Source organism: Salvelinus namaycush, chromosome 25 (assembly GCF_016432855.1).
Source record: "Salvelinus namaycush isolate Seneca chromosome 25, SaNama_1.0, whole genome shotgun sequence".
Classification (NCBI taxonomy): Eukaryota; Metazoa; Chordata; class Actinopteri; order Salmoniformes; family Salmonidae; genus Salvelinus; species Salvelinus namaycush.
Window position 1 is genome coordinate 36,172,045 of NC_052331.1, and position 22,321 is coordinate 36,194,365.

The window sequence follows — 22,321 nt, forward strand, 5'->3', positions numbered from 1 at the left end:
TACTCAACTCATTTGCACATGCTGTATATAGATTGTTCTACTGTATTTTGGATTGTATGTTTGTTTATTCCATGTGTAACTTTGTGTTGTTGTATGTGTCGAACTGCTTTGCTTTATCTTGGCCAGGTCGCAGTTGCAAATGTGAACTTGTTCTCAACTAGCCTTCCTGGTTAAATAAAAGGTGAAATAAAAAATAAATAAAAAATTACTGTGCCATGTTGAAAGTCATTGAGCTCTTCAGTACGGACAATTCTACTGCCAATGTTTGTCTATGGAGATTGCATGGCTGTGTTCTCGATTCTATACACCTGTCAGCAACGGGTGTGGCTGAAATAGCCAAATCAACTCATTTGAAGGGGAGTCCACATACTTTTGTATATATAGTGTATTTTGGTACCAATTGATATATTAGACGTTCGGTAGTAACAGTTAAAAAATACATGAAGATTTACGATCTTCTTCACTCATTTTGCTCCAAAATGTTTGCAGACAGACTGTTTACCATGTTTACCATGTGGCCATGCTGGAGAAGAGTGCAGTCCCATCACCTGGTGGTATTAGTAGAGGTGTGGCTTAAGGTATGTTTATTCTACAGTCTCATCACCTGGTGATATTAGTAGAGGTGTGGCTTAAGGTATGTTTATTCTACAGTCTCATCACCTGGTGATATTAGTAGAGGTGTGGCTTAAGGTACGTTCATTCTACAGTCTGATCACCTGGTGATATTAGTAGAGGCGTGGCTTAAGGTACGTTCATTCTACAGTCTGATCACCTGGTGATATTAGTAGAGGTGTGGCTTAAGGTATGTTTATTCTACAGTCTGATCACCTGGTGATATTAGTAGAGGTGTGGCTTAAGGTACGTTCATTCTACAGTCTGATCACCTGGTTGTATTTGTAGGGGTGTGGCTTAAGGTATGTTTATTCTACAGTCTGATCACCTGGTGATATTAGTAGAGGTGTGGCTTAAGGTAAGTTCATTCTACAGTCTGATCACCTGGTGATATTAGTAGAGGCGTGGCTTAAGGTACGTTCATTCTACAGTCTGATCACCTGGTGATATTAGTAGAGGTGTGGCTTAAGGTACGTTCATTCTACAGTCTGATCACCTGGTGATATTAGTAGAGGCGTGGCTTAAGGTACGTTCATTCTACAGTCTGATCACCTGGTGATATTAGTAGAGGTGTGGCTTAAGGTACGTTCATTCTACAGTCGGATCACCTGGTGATATTAGTAGAGGTGTGGCTTAAGGTACGTTCATTCTACAGTCTGATCACCTGGTGATATTAGTAGAGGCGTGGCTTAAGGTACGTTCATTCTACAGTCTGATCACCTGGTGATATTAGTAGAGGTGTGGCTTAAGGTACGTTCATTCTACAGTCTGATCACCTGGTGATATTAGTAGAGGTGTGGCTTAAGGTATGTTTATTCTACAGTCTGATCACCTGGTGATATTAGTAGGGGTGTGGCTTAAGGTATGTTTTTTTTTTTTTTTTCTTTTCTTGGTGGATCAGCTTAATATTGCGGAAAGAATGTTGCTTCCAATGTAATTGTCTGCATCATTTCCAATCCCCCATATTTTTTTGGGTAAATATATATATCCATACACGCATGCATACATATATACATATATACATACACATACCTATATAGACATACATACTTTTTTAAAGAATATACCTTTATTATTATTCCCCGCAACCCTACCACCGCTCCCCCAATTGGAGTAAACTAATAAACACTTCTGCTTTTACCTTCAATTTATACATCTTATACCTATTTTACAGACACAGACTACTTTATAATAGTTCTCTCTTGTTTGTTCTTAGTCCTTCCTCTATTTCTGTTGTCCATCCAATTTTATTTCCACTTGTAACTGTGCTATTTCACAAAAGCTCCGCACCTATACAAATTTCACAGATCCCGTATGCCCTACATTGTTTATCTTGTTATTAGTCCCACCCTTCAGTTCCACTCAACCCTTCCCATCTATCTTCCAACATCATCCATTTCGGATTTTTATTTGCCATATATTTTTCAACTGTGCTGTGATGCTTCACAAAAGATTTGAACCTTCCTATTCTCATAGCTTCTACAGATTGTAAATTAAAAATAAACATTTTTGCTAAAATAATTATTATATTATTGATTGATTGACTATGGCTTTTCAAATCCCCCAGTATTGCTATCTGTAGCGTTAGTTCTAGGCAAATGTTGCAATTCTTCAGCCATTCCTGGACCTGTGACCAAAAACGAGCTACATATGGACAATACCAAAATAAATGATCTAATGACTCTGCCTCCTCACAACAGAATCTGCAGAGCTGGGAAGATTGTATACCCCATATATATAACATTCTATTAGTTGCAAGAATTTTGTACAGTAATTTAAATTGAAAAATTCGAAGTTTTGAATCCGGCGTTGTTTTGCGTATCAATTCATAAACCATGTGCCATGGAATGGGTACATCGAAAATCTCTTCCCAACTATTTTGCAATTTATATGGCACAGCTGTCAGTTTTTTGGTCCTTAAATGAAATTGGTATATGTTTTTATTTATCACACTTTTCTTTAACCATTTATGTTCTTTAATACAGGGCCGACATACAAGTTCCTTACTTTTTTCCCCTTCTACTTGCCTCTTCCATTTTTGTGGTAATGCTGCAATTAATTGGTTGTAATTTTGGGTAGAGCAGACATTTCCATATGTTTGTGTTAGCTGCATGTGTGACATAACTCCACCAGTCCTATTTATGATATCATTCACAAAAATTATACCTTTTTTAAACATTTCTTCGATAAATACAGTTTTTTTATCAATTACTATATTTGAATTTAACCACAATATTTGTTGTACTATTTGTTCCGTCCTTTCAGGTGGATTAAACTGAAATTGCAACCAACTTTCTAAGGCTTGTTTAAAAAATAAGGATATTTTGGAGATTATTTCCTTTTCAAACAACCGAAAGTGAGCAGGTGTAATCTGAATAAAGGGAAAAAGGCCCTTCTTGAACATAGGATGAGACATTCGTACCAATTTACTAGAGAACCAGTTTGGATTTAAGTATAACTTTTGTATGACTGATGCCTTTAGTGAGAGGTCTAATGCTTTAATATTTAATAATTTCTGCCCTCCGAATTCATATTCGTTATATAAATAGGCCCTTTTAATTTTATCTGGCTTGCCGTTCCAAATAAAATGGAATATTTTTTGTTCATATAATTTAAAAAGCAGGTCACTAGGTGTAGGCAAAACCATAAGCAAATAGGTAAACTGTGATATGACTAAAGAGTTAATCAGGGTGATTTTTCCACAAATAGACAAGTATTTTCCTTTCCATGGTAGCAAGATCTTATCTATTTTTGCTAACTTTCTATAAAAATTTATTGGAGTGAGATCATTTCTTTCTTTTGGGATTTTTATACCGAGTATGTCCACATCTCCGTCAGACCATTTAATTGGTAAACTACATGGCAATATAAAATGTGTATTTTTTAGTGATCCAATACGTAATATGGTACATTTATCATAATTTGGTTTTAATCCAGAGAGGATAGCAAAGGTATCTAGATCGTCTATGAGGCCGTGGAGAGACTCTAGTTGTGGTTTTAAAAGAAAACATGAATCATCAGCGTACAATGACACCTTAGTTTTTAAGCCACGGATTTCTAATCCATTAATATTAATGTTTGATCTAATTTTAACAGCTAACATTTCGATGGCAATAATAAATAGATATGCCGATAGTGGACAACCTTGTTTTACTCCTCTAGATAGTTTAAAACTTTCTGAGATGTAGCCATTATTTACTATTTTACACCTAGGGTTACTATACATAATTTTAACCCATTTTATAAGAGATTCCCCAAAATTGAAATATTCTAGGCATTTATATATAAACTCCAGTCGTACTTTATCAAAAGCCTTTTCAAAATCAGCTATGAAAACCAGACCTGGTGTCCCCGATATTTCATAGTGTTCTATTGTTTCCAGTACTTGCCTTATATTATCTCCAATGTATCGTCCATGTAAAAAACCTGTCTGATTAGGATGAATAATATCTGACAAAACTTTTTTTATTCTATGCGCCAAGCATTTTGCTAGGATTTTTGCATCACAACACTGAAGTGTAAGAGGTCTCCAATTTTTTAATTGGACTGGATCTTTATATATACCACTTGGGTCCTGTTTCAGTAATAACGATATCAGACCTTCTTGTTGCGTGTCTGATAATCTACCATTTATATAGGAGTGGTTAAAACAAGCTAATAATGGTCCTTTGAGTATATCAAAAAAAGTTTTGTATACTTCCACTGGTATGCCATCCAGCCCTGGAGTTTTCCCATCCTTAAAGGCCCCAATTGCATCAAGCAGTTCCTCCTCTGTAATTTGGCCTTCACATGAGTCTTTCTGTACAGATGTTAATTTTACATTATTAATAGGAAAAAAATCCATACAATTAGTTTCAGTTAGTGGAGATGGAGGAGCCTGAAACGAAAACATATTCTTAAAGTACTTTACTTCCTCTTTCAAAATATCATTTGGTGAATCATGCGTGACTCCATCATTTGTAACAAGTTTTAATACATTTTTTTTGGTAGCATTTCTATATTGAAGATTGAAAAAGAATTTGGTGCATTTTTCCCCATATTCCATCCAGTTCGCTTTATTTTTATAATATATTACACTGGATCTTTCTTGAATAAGTTCCTCCATTTCTTTTTGTTTTTCCTCTAACTTATTCTGTGCCTCTATGGTACCGTTTTTATTGCTATCTAACTGTACTGTTAGTCCTTCAATTTCCTTTGTTAATATGGACTCTTTTGATCTAAATTCCCTTTGTTTTATAGATGAGTACTGAATTGCATGGCCTCTAAAGGCACACTTAAAAGTGTCCCATACAATAAGGGGATCTGCTGTACCTATGTTATGTCTGAAAAAGTCAGTTATAAAATCTTCTGTCCTAGTTCTAAACAATTTATCATCTAGTAGACTTTGATTAAATTTCCAATATCCTCGCCCACGTGGAAATTCTGTAAGAGAAATATATATGCCAATTATGTGATGATCCGACCGCATTCTGTCCCCTATCAACACTTTTTTAACTTTTGGTGCCAGAGAGAATGGTATAAGAAAGTAGTCAAGACGACTAGCTTGATTCAGCCTCCGCCATGTATATCTCAATAAAAAAGGGTATTTAAGTCTCCATATATCCACTAATTCCAATATATCCATGACATTCATGATTTCCTTAAGTGCCTGAGGGTGATAGTTTGTAGTGTGAATTCCTTTCCGGTCTATAGAGGTATTTAAGACCGTATTAAAATCTCCCACTATAATAATAGAGTCTAGTGTTGCTTGTAGAGTTGATAAATTCTTATATATATTTTCAAAGAAGCTTGGATCATCATTATTCGGACCGTATAGGTTAACAAGCCATATTTGTTTATTGTCCAATAACATATTTAAAATAATCCATCTACCTTGAGGATCTGTTTGGACAATTTGCACATTTGGATCAAAATTATTGTTAATTAAAACCATCACCCCTTTTGAATTTCTTTGCCCATGGGAGAAATATATTTTGCCCCCCCAGTTCTTTTTCCACAAAACTTCATCTAAAACTGTTGAATGGGTTTCCTGTAAACAATAGATATTATAATCCTTCTCTTTTAGCCAGGTAAATACTGATCGTCTTTTCTTATTATCTGCTAAGCCATTACAATTGTAACTGGCTATACTTATTTCACCACTTACCATAATGAGACACACCTTTCATTCTTTTAATCAGAATATATTTTTGTAAACGTACTATTAAAAAGTAACATAATGATTGAGTGTCTATATAGTTGTACCATGATATTTGCATTTCTACTAAGTAAACCTCCAATTGGTCCCTACTATTCCACCCGCTAAAAGGCCTCATCTCGAGATGGCTTGTCATCCCAATGCCCGGTAGACCACCCTCGACCCCCTGTATCCCATAGCCCTGAACCGACTGGGATCCATTCTTTGAAAAGAGCATACAGTGCCATTTACCGAATTGAAGAAGATCAATTACCATATGCATTTCCATTGCCCTCACCTCGATTTGTATTATATATATCTGTGGATCATCCTCTATTGTCCCTAACATCTTTTACTTCTTCCTTCGCAACAGTTGTGGGATACACACATACACCCACACACACTCAGCCCTTACCCCCACACAACCATAAGCTCACTTTCTCAACAATTGGTATGTTCATAAGGTATGTTTATTCTACAGTCTGATCACCTGGTGATATTAGTAGAGGTGTGGCTTAAGGTACGTTCATTCTACAGTCTGATCACCTGGTGATATTAGTAGAGGCGTGGCTTAAGGTACGTTCATTCTACAGTCTGATCACCTGGTGATATTAGTAGAGGCGTGGCTTAAGGTACGTTCATTCTACAGTCTGATCACCTGGTGATATTAGTAGAGGCGTGGCTTAAGGTACGTTCATTCTACAGTCTGATCACCTGGTGATATTAGTAGAGGTGTGGCTTAAGGTACGTTCATTCTACAGTCTGATCACCTGGTGATATTAGTAGAGGTGTGGCTTAAGGTAAGTTCATTCTACAGTCTGATCACCTGGTGATATTAGTAGAGGTGTGGCTTAAGGTACGTTCATTCTACAGTCTGATCACCTGGTGATATTAGTAGAGGCGTGGCTTAAGGTACGTTCATTCTACAGTCTGATCACCTGGTGATATTAGTAGAGGCGTGGCTTAAGGTACGTTCATTCTACAGTCTGATCACCTGGTGATATTAGTAGAGGTGTGGCTTAAGGTACGTTCATTCTACAGTCTGATCACCTGGTGATATTAGTAGAGGCGTGGCTTAAGGTACGTTCATTCTACAGTCTGATCACCTGGTGATATTAGTAGAGGTGTGGCTTAAGGTATGTTTATTCTACAGTCTGATCACCTGGTGATATTAGTAGAGGTGTGGCTTAAGGTATGTTCATTCTACAGTCTGATCACCTGGTGATATTAGTAGAGGTGTGGCTTAAGGTATGTTTATTCTACAGTCTGATCACCTGGTGATATTAGTAGAGGTGTGGCTTAAGGTACGTTCATTCTACAGTCTGATCACCTGGTGATATTAGTAGAGGTGTGGCTTAAGGTACGTTCATTCTACAGTCTGATCACCTGGTGATATTAGTAGAGGTGTGGCTTAAGGTACGTTCATTCTACAGTCTGATCACCTGGTGATATTAGTAGAGGTGTGGCTTAAGGTAAGTTCATTCTACAGTCTGATCACCTGGTGATATTAGTAGAGGTGTGGCTTAAGGTACGTTCATTCTACAGTCTGATCACCTGGTGATATCAGTAGAGGCGTGGCTTAAGGTACGTTCATTCTACAGTCTGATCACCTGGTGATATTAGTAGAGCTGTGGCTTAAGGTACGTTCATTCTACAGTCTTTTAATGTGTGTTTCTGTAGTGACATCGAAAAGTGGGACAGCATTTTTTTTAAAGAAAGTTGTTTAAAAATCAACAAAACACCTAATTAGATCATTATCTTTCAATGTAATAATATAACAGCTTTATTTTCCAACATGAAGTTTAGGAGTCAGGGTTTGGGACAGACACCTCTCAGTATAAATAACATGTAGTTTAGTAGTCAGGGTTTGGGACAGACACCTCTCAGTATAAATAACATGTAGTTTAGTAGTCAGGGTTTGGGACAGACACCTCTCAGTATAAATAACATGTAGTTTAGTAGTCAGGGTTTGGGACAGACACCTCTCAGTATAAATAACATGAAGTTTAGGAGTCAGGGTTTGGGACAGACACCTCTCAGTATAAATAACATGTAGTTTAGTAGTCAGGGTTTGGGACAGACACCTCTCAGTATAAATAACATGTAGTTTAGTAGTCAGGGTTTGGGACAGACACCTCTCAGTATAAATAACATGTAGTTTAGTAGTCAGGGTTTGGGACAGACACCTCTCAGTATAAATAACATGTAGTTTAGTAGTCAGGGTTTGGGACAGACACCTTTCAGTATAAATAACATGTAGTTTAGTAGTCAGGGTTTGGGACAGACACCTCTCAGTATAAATAACATGTAGTTTAGTAGTCAGGGTTTGGGACAGACACCTCTCAGTATAAATAACATGAAGTTTAGGAGTCAGGGTTTGGGACAGACACCTCTCAGTATAAATAACATGTAGTTTAGGAGTCAGGGTTTGGGACAGACACCTCTCAGTATAAATAACATGAAGTTTAGTAGTCAGGGTTTGGGGCAGACACCTCTCAGTATAAATAACATGTAGTTTAGTAGTCAGGGTTTGGGACAGACACCTCTCTGTATAAATAACATGTAGTTTAGTAGTCAGGGTTTGGGACAGACACCTCTCAGTATAAATAACATGTAGTTTAGGAGTCAGGGTTTGAGACAGACACCTCTCAGTATAAATAACATGTAGTTTAGGAGTCAGGGTTTGGGACAGACACCTCTCAGTATAAATAACATGTAGTTTAGTAGTCAGGGTTTGGGACAGACACCTCTCAGTATAAATAACATGTAGTTTAGTAGTCAGGGTTTGGGACAGACACCTCTCAGTATAAATAACATGTAGTTTAGGAGTCAGGGTTTGGGACAGACACCTCTCAGTATAAATAACATGAAGTTTAGTAGTCAGGGTTTGGGGCAGACACCTCTCAGTATAAATAACATGTAGTTTAGTAGTCAGGGTTTGGGACAGACACCTCTCAGTATAAATAACATGTAGTTTAGGAGTCAGGGTTTGGGACAGACACCTCTCAGTATAAATAACATGTAGTTTAGTAGTCAGGGTTTGGGACAGACACCTCTCAGTATAAATAACATGTAGTTTAGGAGTGAGGGTTTGAGACAGACACCTCTCAATATAAATAACATGTAGTTTAGGAGTCAGGGTTTGGGACAGACACCTCTCAGTATAAATAACATGTAGTTTAGTAGTCAGGGTTTGGGACAGACACCTCTCAATATAAATAACATGTAGTTTAGGAGTCAGGGTTTGGGACAGACACCTCTCAGTATAAATAACATGAAGTTTAGGAGTCAGCCATCTCACTTACCACCATCAGACCACCACAACAACAACTCCCACCACATATCCTCATCCTCAGTCTCATCAAGCAGAAAAGAAAGATCCGGAGAGACTTTATCAGAACAAGAGCACCCAACCTGAAAACAGAAGTTAATCGGTTGCAGAATCACATCAGACACCAACTCACCCTTCACAAACAGAAACAGTGGACTGCCTTTTATCACCAGCTAGATGCAGACACCAACCCTCGGACCTTCTGGCAAAAAATCTAAACAATTAACGGAGACAAAACCAATAATATCATACCTGTGCTAAAGTCTCAAAACCAACTCATCGAAGACAATGAAACAAAAGCAACATTGTTCAGAAACCACCTACAAAATGTTCATTCTTGTCCCGACGATCCTCTCTTTGACAAAGACTGGAAAACCATCGTCGACAGAGAAATACAGAAAACAGTGTACACTCCAAATCCGACACCAGTAGACCATCCCCTCACCCGCTCTGTTAGCATTGAAGAAATCAAGACTCACCTGAAAAAAACAAAAAACAAAGCACCAGGGGAAGACAACATTGACAGCACACTCATCAAACAAGCACCTGATGAATACCTGCACCTCCTTTCTAACCTCTTCACAGCATGTCTCATGGAAGGCTACTTTCCCCTACCTTGGAAATCTGCAGTTGTTACAATGATCCACAAACCTGGCAAAGACCCATACAACGTCACAAGTTATAGACCAATCAGCCTCCTCAGTCATGTCGGGAAGCTGTTTGAGAGGGTACTCACCCAAAGACTAAGCGGCCACACTGAGGAAATGGGCCTCCTTGGAATCCACCAAGCTGGCTTCAGGAAAACAAGATCAACCACCGATAACATTCTAAGACTGTCAGAGGACATCCTTCGGAACTTCAAGAAAAAATAACTTACCCTGGTGGTTTTCTTTGATATAGAGAAAGCATTTGACAAGATGTGGCACAATGGACTGTGTTACCGGCTTGCAGACTCCAATCTCAAACTACCGCTCTCCATCAGAAACATCATCACTAGCTTTCTCCACAACCGTACAATTAAAGTGAAGGTCTCCACAGCAATATCCTCACCTTTCACCCCTGAAGCAGGTGTCCCACAGGGGGCAGTTCTAAGCCCGCTACTTTTTCTACTCTACATATCAGATATTTACTACCCTCCACCCACCATAGGTCAAGTCTCACAGTTTGCCGATGACCTCTGCTACTGGTCCAGCTCCAAATGTCCTCAACTCGCTGCTAAAAAACTCCAGAAGCCTATTGAAATGATCGAGACGTGGTCTAACATGTGGCAAATAAAATTGAACCCACAAAAGACCCAATGTGTCCTCTTCACAAGAAGCACCAGCAAAAAGACCAGGAAACCCATAGATCTCAAACTCTACGGTGAAACAATAAAAGTAGAAAAAGAAGCAAAATTCCTTGGAGTCACCTTCCAGAAGAACATGAACTGGACAATCCATATAGCGAACATAGAAAGAGAGGGACGAAAAAGACTAAACCACCTAAAAACGATGTGCGGAAGAAAATATGGAGCCTCACCCCAGACAGTGCTGAAAGTCTACATCAGCTACATCCGATCCCTCTTTGAATACGCCCTACCAGCCTGGATAACAGCTTCACCGCAGCAGATGAATCGGCTACAGATAGTCCAAAACATGGCAATAAAAATGGCTTACAGACTACCAAGATACATCAGCAATCACTACGCTAACAGCATATCTGGACTGACATCAATCAACAACAGACAGTCAATCATTGGTCAGAAGTTCATCAACAGAGCCACTCACAACCCATCATTGAAGGAAGCCGTGGGACAGGCCAAATGGACCACAGATACACCCATGTCCATAATGCTGAAACTGACCTAGAAGATAAACAAAAAAACCAAAAAAAACCAAAAAAAATAATATAAATAATTATAACAAAAAAAACAAAAAAAATACCAAATATACAACAAAAAAACACAAAAAATAATAAAATACCCAAAAATACAATGAATCGTGTGTGTATGAAAATGTGTAGATATATGTGAATGCACTCCTTAGCGTCCCCACCCCTCTCCCCCTGCACAGTTGTGAGCTATACTTTTAATGAAGTTTTTATCTTTTTATTTTTACTCTCTATTTTTATTCTCTATTTTTCATGCCGGGAAAAGAAATGGGCGAAACTAATCTACACCCGTTCTGATAACAACCTTAGGGCATATAGCCTCGGGGGATGCCTTGCTTGACCACACCCTCCTTCCTTGCTCCTGGCCTGCCCTGCCTCTTCCACCAAACCAATTGTTTCTTATGGACAGAAAAGAGCAGAAGCTCTGAGCTGTCCCATCAGGTCCATTGTCTACTAGCTCGTCAGGGTTTGGGACAGACACCTCTCAGTATAAATAACATGTAGTTTAGTAGTCAGGGTTTGGGACAGACACCTCTCACTATAAATAACATGTAGTTTAGGAGTCAGGGTTTGGGACAGACACCTCTCAGTATAAATAACATGTAGTTTAGTAGTCAGGGTTTGGGACAGACACCTCTCAGTATAAATAACATGTAGTTTAGTAGTCAGGGTTTGGGGCAGACACCTCTCAGTATAAATAACATGTAGTTTAGTAGTCAGGGTTTGGGACAGACACCTCTCAGTATAAATAACATGTAGTTTAGTAGTCAGGGTTTGGGACAGACACCTCTCAGTATAAATAACATGTAGTTTAGTAGTCAGGGTTTGGGACAGACACCTCTCAGTATAAATAACATGAAGTTAGTAGTCAGGGTTTGAGACAGACACCTCTCAGTATAAATAACATGTAGTTTAGTAGTCAGGGTTTGGGACAGACACCTCTCAGTATAAATAACATGACGTTTAGGAGTCAGGGTTTGGGACAGACACCTCTCAGTATAAATAACATGTAGTTTAGTAGTCAGGGTTTGGGACAGACACCTCTCAGTATAAATAACATGACGTTTAGGAGTCAGGGTTTGGGACAGACACCTCTCAGTATAAATAACATGTAGTTTAGTAGTCAGGGTTTGGGACAGACACCTCTCAGTATAAATAACATGTAGTTTAGGAGTCAGGGTTTGGGACAGACACCTCTCAGTATAAATAACATGTAGTTTAGGAGTGAGGGTTTGGGACAGACACCTCTCAGTATAAATAACATGTAGTTTAGGAGTCAGGGTTTGAGACAGACACCTCTCAGTATAAATAACATGTAGTTTAGTAGTCAGGGTTTGGGACAGACACCTCTCAGTATAAATAACATGAAGTTTAGGAGTCAGGGTTTGGGACAGACACATCTCAGTATAAATAACATGAAGTTTAGTAGTCAGGGTTTGGGACAGACACCTCTCAGTATAAATAACATGTAGTTTAGGAGTCAGGGTTTGGGACAGACACCTCTCAGTATAAATAACATGTAGTTTAGGAGTCAGGGTTTGGGACAGACACCTCTCACTATAAATAACATGTAGTTTAGTAGTCAGGGTTTGGGACAGACACCTCTCAGTATAAATAACATGTAGTTTAGTAGTCAGGGTTTGGGACAGACACCTCTCAGTATAAATAACATGTAGTTTAGTAGTCAGGGTTTGGGACAGACACCTCTCAGTATAAATAACATGTAGTTCAGTAGTCAGGGTTTGGGACAGACACCTCTCAGTATAAATAACATTACGTTTAGGAGTCAGGGTTTGGGACAGACACCTCTCAGTATCAATAACATGTAGTTTAGTAGTCAGGGTTTGGGACAGACACCTCTCAGTATAAATAACATGTAGTTTAGGAGTCAGGGTTTGGGACAGACACCTCTCAGTATAAATAACATGACGTTAGGAGTCAGGGTTTGGGACAGACACCTCTCAGTATAAATAACATGTAGTTTAGTAGTCAGGGTTTGGGACAGACACCTCTCAGTATAAATAACATGTAGTTTAGTAGTCAGGGTTTGGGACAGACACCTCTCAGTATAAATAACATGTAGTTTAGGAGTCAGGGTTTGGGACAGACACCTCTCAGTATAAATAACATGTCGTTTAGTAGTCAGGGTTTGGGACAGACACCTCTCAGTATAAATAACATGTAGTTTAGTAGTCAGGGTTTGGGACAGACACCTCTCAGTATAAATAACATGTAGTTTAGTAGTCAGGGTTTGGGACAGACACCTCTCAGTATAAATAACATGAAGTTTAGTAGTCAGGGTTTGGGACAGACACCTCTCAGTATAAATAACATGTAGTTTAGTAGTCAGGGTTTGGGACAGACACCTCTCAGTATAAATAACATGTAGTTTAGTAGTCAGGGTTTGGGACAGACACCTCTCAGTATAAATAACATGTAGTTTAGTAGTCAGGGTTTGGGACAGACACCTCTCAGTATAAATAACATGTAGTTTAGGAGTCAGGGTTTGGGACAGACACCTCTCAGTATAAATAACATGTAGTTTAGTAGTCAGGGTTTGGGACAGACACCTCTCAGTATAAATAACATGAAGTTTAGTAGTCAGGGTTTGGGACAGACACCTCTCAGTATAAATAACATGTAGTTTAGGAGTCAGGGTTTGGGACAGACACCTCTCAGTATAAATAACATGTAGTTTAGTAGTCAGGGTTTGGGACAGACACCTCTCAGTATAAATAACATGAAGTTTAGTAGTCAGGGTTTGGGACAGACACCTCTCAGTATAAATAACATGTAGTTTAGGAGTCAGGGTTTGGGACAGACACCTCTCAGTATAAATAACATGTAGTTTAGGAGTCAGGGTTTGGGACAGACACCTCTCAGTATAAATAACATGAAGTTTAGTAGTCAGGGTTTGGGACAGACACCTCTCAGTATAAATAACATGTAGTTTAGTAGTCAGGGTTTGGGACAGACACCTCTCTGTATAAATAACATGAAGTTTAGTAGTCAGGGTTTGGGACAGACACCTCTCAGTATAAATAACATGTAGTTTAGTAGTCAGGGTTTGGGACAGACACCTCTCAGTATAAATAACATGAAGTTTAGGAGTGAGGGTTTGGGACAGACACCTCTCAGTATAAATAACATGTAGTTTAGTAGTCAGGGTTTGGGACAGACACCTCTCAGTATAAATAACATGTAGTTTAGGAGTCAGGATTTGGGACAGACACCTCTCAGTATAAATAACATGTAGTTTAGGAGTCAGGGTTTGGGACAGACACCTCTCAGTATAAATAACATGTAGTTTAGGAGTCAGGGTTTGGGACAGACACCTCTCAGTATAAATAACATGAAGTTTAGGAGTCAGGGTTTGGGACAGACACCTCTCAGTATAAATAACATGTAGTTTAGTAGTCAGGGTTTGGGACAGACACCTCTCAGTATAAATAACATGTAGTTTAGGAGTCAGGGTTTGGGACAGACACCTCTCAGTATAAATAACATGTAGTTTAGTAGTCAGGGTTTGGGACAGACACCTCTCAGTATAAATAACATGTAGTTTAGTAGTCAGGGTTTGGGACAGACACCTCTCAGTATAAATAACATGACGTTTAGTAGTCAGGGTTTGGGACAGACACCTCTCAGTATAAATAACATGTAGTTTAGGAGTCAGGGTTTGGGACAGACACCTCTCAGTATAAATAACATGTAGTTTAGGAGTCAGGGTTTGGGACAGACACCTCTCAGTATAAATAACATGTAGTTTAGTAGTCAGGGTTTGGGACAGACACCTCTCAGTATAAATAACATGTAGTTTAGTAGTCAGGGTTTGGGACAGACACCTCTCAGTATAAATAACATGAAGTTTAGTAGTCAGGGTTTGGGACAGACACCTCTCAGTATAAATAACATGAGGTTAGTAGTCAGGGTTTGAGACAGACACCTCTCTGTATAAATAACATGAAGTTAGGAGTCAGGGTTTGGGACAGACACCTCTCAGTATAAATAACATGTAGTTTAGTAGTCAGGGTTTGGGACAGACACCTCTCAGTATAAATAACATGTAGTTTAGTAGTCAGGGTTTGGGACAGACACCTCTCAGTATAAATAACATGTAGTTTAGTAGTCAGGGTTTGGGACAGACACCTCTCAGTATAAATAACATGTAGTTTAGGAGTCAGGGTTTGGGACAGACACCTCTCACTATAAATAACATGTAGTTTAGTAGTCAGGGTTTGGGACAGACACCTCTCAGTATAAATAACATGTAGTTTAGTAGTCAGGGTTTGGGACAGACACCTCTCAGTATAAATAACATGTAGTTTAGTAGTCAGGGTTTGGGACAGACACCTCTCAGTATAAATAACATGTAGTTCAGTAGTCAGGGTTTGGGACAGACACCTCTCAGTATAAATAACATTACGTTTAGGAGTCAGGGTTTGGGACAGACACCTCTCAGTATCAATAACATGTAGTTTAGTAGTCAGGGTTTGGGACAGACACCTCTCAGTATAAATAACATGTAGTTTAGGAGTCAGGGTTTGGGACAGACACCTCTCAGTATAAATAACATGACGTTAGGAGTCAGGGTTTGGGACAGACACCTCTCAGTATAAATAACATGTAGTTTAGTAGTCAGGGTTTGGGACAGACACCTCTCAGTATAAATAACATGTAGTTTAGTAGTCAGGGTTTGGGACAGACACCTCTCAGTATAAATAACATGTAGTTTAGGAGTCAGGGTTTGGGACAGACACCTCTCAGTATAAATAACATGTCGTTTAGTAGTCAGGGTTTGGGACAGACACCTCTCAGTATAAATAACATGTAGTTTAGTAGTCAGGGTTTGGGACAGACACCTCTCAGTATAAATAACATGTAGTTTAGTAGTCAGGGTTTGGGACAGACACCTCTCAGTATAAATAACATGTAGTTTAGTAGTCAGGGTTTGGGACAGACACCTCTCAGTATAAATAACATGTAGTTTAGGAGTCAGGGTTTGGGACAGACACCTCTCAGTATAAATAACATGAAGTTTAGTAGTCAGGGTTTGGGACAGACACCTCTCAGTATAAATAACATGTAGTTTAGTAGTCAGGGTTTGGGACAGACACCTCTCAGTATAAATAACATGTAGTTTAGTAGTCAGGGTTTGGGACAGACACCTCTCAGTATAAATAACATGTAGTTTAGTAGTCAGGGTTTGGGACAGACACCTCTCTGTATAAATAACATGAAGTTTAGTAGTCAGGGTTTGGGACAGACACCTCTCAGTATAAATAACATGTAGTTTAGTAGTCAGGGTTTGGGACAGACACCTCTCAGTATAAATAACATGTAGTTTAGTAGTCAGGGTTTGGGACAGACACCTCTCAGTATAAATAACATGTAGTTTAGTAGTCAGGGTTTGGGACAGACACCTCTCAGTATAAATAACATGTAGTTTAGGAGTCAGGGTTTGGGACAGACACCTCTCAGTATAAATAACATGTAGTTTAGTAGTCAGGGTTTGGGACAGACACCTCTCAGTATAAATAACATGAAGTTTAGTAGTCAGGGTTTGGGACAGACACCTCTCAGTATAAATAACATGTAGTTTAGGAGTCAGGGTTTGGGACAGACACCTCTCAGTATAAATAACATGTAGTTTAGGAGTCAGGGTTTGGGACAGACACCTCTCAGTATAAATAACATGAAGTTTAGTAGTCAGGGTTTGGGACAGACACCTCTCAGTATAAATAACATGTAGTTTAGGAGTCAGGGTTTGGGACAGACACCTCTCAGTATAAATAACATGTAGTTTAGGAGTCAGGGTTTGGGACAGACACCTCTCAGTATAAATAACATGAAGTTTAGTAGTCAGGGTTTGGGACAGACACCTCTCAGTATAAATAACATGTAGTTTAGTAGTCAGGGTTTGGGACAGACACCTCTCTGTATAAATAACATGAAGTTTAGTAGTCAGGGTTTGGGACAGACACCTCTCAGTATAAATAACATGTAGTTTAGTAGTCAGGGTTTGGGACAGACACCTCTCAGTTTAAATAACATGAAGTTTAGGAGTGAGGGTTTGGGACAGACACCTCTCAGTATAAATAACATGTAGTTTAGTAGTCAGGGTTTGGGACAGACACCTCTCAGTATAAATAACATGTAGTTTAGGAGTCAGGATTTGGGACAGACACCTCTCAGTATAAATAACATGTAGTTTAGGAGTCAGGGTTTGGGACAGACACCTCTCAGTATAAATAACATGTAGTTTAGGAGTCAGGGTTTGGGACAGACACCTCTCAGTATAAATAACATGAAGTTTAGGAGTCAGGGTTTGGGACAGACACCTCTCAGTATAAATAACATGTAGTTTAGTAGTCAGGGTTTGGGACAGACACCTCTCAGTATAAATAACATGTAGTTTAGGAGTCAGGGTTTGGGACAGACACCTCTCAGTATAAATAACATGTAGTTTAGTAGTCAGGGTTTGGGACAGACACCTCTCAGTATAAATAACATGTAGTTTAGTAGTCAGGGTTTGGGACAGACACCTCTCAGTATAAATAACATGACGTTTAGTAGTCAGGGTTTGGGACAGACACCTCTCAGTATAAATAACATGTAGTTTAGGAGTCAGGGTTTGGGACAGACACCTCTCAGTATAAATAACATGTAGTTTAGGAGTCAGGGTTTGGGACAGACACCTCTCAGTATAAATAACATGTAGTTTAGTAGTCAGGGTTTGGGACAGACACCTCTCAGTATAAATAACATGTAGTTTAGTAGTCAGGGTTTGGGACAGACACCTCTCAGTATAAATAACATGAAGTTTAGTAGTCAGGGTTTGGGACAGACACCTCTCAGTATAAATAACATGAGGTTAGTAGTCAGGGTTTGAGACAGACACCTCTCTGTATAAATAACATGAAGTTAGGAGTCAGGGTTTGGGACAGACACCTCTCAGTATAAATAACATGTAGTTTAGTAGTCAGGGTTTGGGACAGACACCTCTCAGTATAAATAACATGTAGTTTAGTAGTCAGGGTTTGGGACAGACACCTCTCAGTATAAATAACATGTAGTTTAGTAGTCAGGGTTTGGGACAGACACCTCTCAGTATAAATAACATGTAGTTTAGGAGTCAGGGTTTGGGACAGACACCTCTCAGTATAAATAACATGTAGTTTAGGAGTCAGGGTTTGGGACAGACACCTCTCAGTATAAATAACATGTAGTTTAGGAGTCAGGGTTTGGGACAGACACCTCTCAGTATAAATAACATGTAGTTTAGTAGTCAGGGTTTGGGACAGACACCTCTCAGTATAAATAACATGTAGTTTAGTAGTCAGGGTTTGGGACAGACACCTCTCAGTATAAATAACATGTAGTTTAGTAGTCAGGGTTTGGGACAGACACCTCTCAGTATAAATAACATGTAGTTTAGTAGTCAGGGTTTGGGACAGACACCTCTCAGTATAAATAACATGACGTTTAGTAGTCAGGGTTTGGGACAGACACCTCTCAGTATAAATAACATGAAGTTTAGTAGTCAGGGTTTGGGACAGACACCTCTCAGTATAAATAACATGTAGTTTAGGAGTCAGGGTTTGGGACAGACACCTCTTAGTATAAATAACATGTATATTAGGAGTCAGGGTTTGGGACAGACACTTCTCAGTATAAATAACATGTAGTTTAGTAGTCAGGGTTTGGGACAGACACCTCTCAGTATAAATAACATGAAGTTTAGGAGTCAGGGTTTGGGACAGACACCTCTCAGTATAAATAACATGAAGTTAGGAGTCAGGGTTTGGGACAGACACCTCTCAGTATAAATAACATGTAGTTTAGTAGTCAGGGTTTGGGACAGACACCTCTCAGTATAAATAACATGTAGTTTAGGAGTCAGGGTTTGGGACAGACACCTCTCAGTATAAATAACATGAAGTTTAGGAGTCAGGGTTTGGGACAGACACCTCTCAGTATAAATAACATGTAGTTTAGTAGTCAGGGTTTGGGACAGACACCTCTCAGTATAAATAACATGAAGTTAGTAGTCAGGGTTTGGGACAGACACCTCTCAGTATAAATAACATGTAGTTTAGTAGTCAGGGTTTGGGACAGACACCTCTCAGTATAAATAACATGTAGTTTAGTAGTCAGGGTTTGGGACAGACACCTCTCAGTATAAATAACATGAAGTTTAGGAGTCAGGGTTTGGGACAGACACCTATCAGTATAAATAACATGACGTTAGGAGTCAGGGTTTGGGACAGACACCTCTCAGTATAAATAACATGTAGTTTAGGAGTCAGGGTTTGGGACAGACACCTCTCAGTATAAATAACATGACGTTTAGGAGTCAGGGTTTGGGACAGACACCTCTCAGTATGAATAACATGAAGTTTAGGAGTCAGGGTTTGGGACAGACACCTCTCAGTATAAATAACATGACGTTAGGAGTCAGGGTTTGGGACAGACACCTCTCAGTATAAATAACATGTAGTTTAGTAGTCAGGGTTTGAGACAGACACCTCTCAGTATAAATACCATGAAGTTTAGTAGTCAGGGTTTGGGACAGACACCTCTCAGTATAAATAACATGAAGTTTAGGAGTCAGGGTTTGGGACAGACACCTCTCAGTATAAATAACATGAAGTTATGAGTCAGGGTTTGGGACAGACACCTCTCAGTATAAATAACATGTAGTTTAGTAGTCAGGGTTTGGGACAGACACCTCTCAGTATAAATAACATGTAGTTTAGGAGTCAGGGTTTGGGACAGACAGCTCTCAGTATAAATAACATGAAGTTTAGGTGTCAGGGTTTGGGACAGACACCTCTCAGTATAAATAACATGTAGTTTAGTAGTCAGGGTTTGGGACAGACACCTCTCAGTATAAATAACATGAAGTTAGTAGTCAGGGTTTGGGACAGACACCTCTCAGTATAAATAACATGTAGTTTAGGAGTCAGGGTTTGGGACAGACACCTCTCAGTATAAATAACATGTAGTTTAGTAGTCAGGGTTTGGGACAGACACCTCTCAGTATAAATAACATGTCGTTTAGTAGTCAGGGTTTGGGACAGACACCTCTCAGTATAAATAACATGAAGTTTAGGAGTCAGGGTTTGGGACAGACACCTCTCAGTATAAATAACATGTAGTTTAGGAGTCAGGGTTTGGGACAGACACCTCTCAGTATAAATAACATGTAGTTTAGTAGTCAGGGTTTGGGACAGACACCTCTCAGTATAAATAACATGTAGTTTAGTAGTCAGGGTTTGGGACAGACACCTCTCAGTATAAATAACATGTAGTTTAGTAGTCAGGGTTTGGGACAGACACCTCTCAGTATAAATAACATGTAGTTCAGTAGTCAGGGTTTGGGACAGACACCTCTCAGTATAAATAACATGTAGTTTAGGAGTCAGGGTTTGGGACAGACACCTCTCAGTATAAATAACATGACGTTTAGTAGTCAGGGTTTGGGACAGACACCTCTCAGTATAAATAACATGTAGTTTAGTAGTCAGGGTTTGGGACAGACACCTCTCAGTATAAATAACATGTCGTTTAGTAGTCAGGGTTTGGGACAGACACCTCTCAGTATAAATAACACGTAGTTTAGTAGTCAGGGTTTGGGACAGACACCTCTCAGTATAAATAACATGTAGTTTAGGAGTCAGGGTTTGGGACAGACACCTCTCAGTATAAATAACATGTAGTTTAGGAGTCAGGGTTTGGGACAGACACCTCTCAATAGAAAATAGGTGTATAAACAATGACTTTGTACTATATTAATTGAACAAAATGTTATGCCCTTTGATTGAATTAGAACATATAATGATGTAAATGAATGGCCTACATTTGGAGCCTTTTTAGGGAGTTGGTCTGCAATTTGCATCACTTCTCCAAAATCATCCATAGGAGTATTCATAGGAGATATCAAATCATCCATAGGAGATATCAAATCATCCATAGAAGTATTCAAAGGGAATATCAAATCATCCATAGGAGATATCAAATCATCCATAGGAGTATTCATAGGAGATATCAAATCATCCATAGGAGTATTCATAGGAGATATCAAATCCTCCATAGCAGTATTCATAGGAGATATCAAATCATCCATAGGAGTATTCATAGGAGATATCAAATCATCCATAGGAGATATCAAATCATCCATAGATGTATTCATAGGAGATATCAAATCATCCATAGGAGTATTCATAGGGGATATCAAATCATCCATAGATGTATTCATAGGGGATATCAAATCATCCATAGGAGATATCAAATCATCCATAGATGTATTCATAGGGGATATCAAATCATCCATAGGAGTATTCATAGGGGATATCAAATCATACATAGGGGTATTCATAGGAGATATCAAATCATCCATAGGAGATATCAAATCATCCATAGAAGTATTCATAGGAGATATCAAATCATCCATAGGAGTATTCATAGGAGATATCAAATCATCCATAGGAGTATTCATAGGAGATATCAAATCATCCATAGGAGATATCAAATCATCCATATAAGTATTCATAGAAGATATCAAATCATCCATAGGAGTATTCATAGGAGATATCAAATCATCCATAGGAGTATTCATAGGGGATATCAAATCATCCATAGGGGATATCAAATCATCCATAGGGGATATCAAATCATCCATAGGAGTATTCATATGGGATATCAAATCATCCATAGGAGATATCAAATCATCCATAGGAGTATTCATAGGAGATATCAAATCATCCATAGGAGATATCAAATCATCCATAGGAGTATTCATAGGGAATATCAAATCATCCATAGGAGTATTCATAGGGAATATCAAATCATCCATAGGAGTATTCATAGGAGATATCAAATCATCCATAGGAGTATTCATAGGGGATATCAAATCATCCATAGGAGTATTCATAGGGAATATCAAATCATCCATAGGAGTATTCATAGGGAATATCAAATCATCCATAGGAGTATTCATAGGGGATATCAAATCATCCATAGGAGTATTCATAGGGAATATCAAATCATCCATAGGAGTATTCATAGGGAATATCAAATCATCCATAGGAGTATTCATAGGGAATATCAAATCATCCATAGGAGTATTCATAGGGGATTTCAAATCATCCATAGGAGTATTCATAGGGGATATAAAATCATCCATAGGAGTATTCATAGGAGATATCAAATCATCCATAGGAGTATTCTTTTAGACAACATGAAAAGGGGTCACAGTGAGTCTAAAAGATAGATAGTGTATTTTAGGCTTATTAATTAAGCATAAACTACTACTACATGGGAAAATCTAC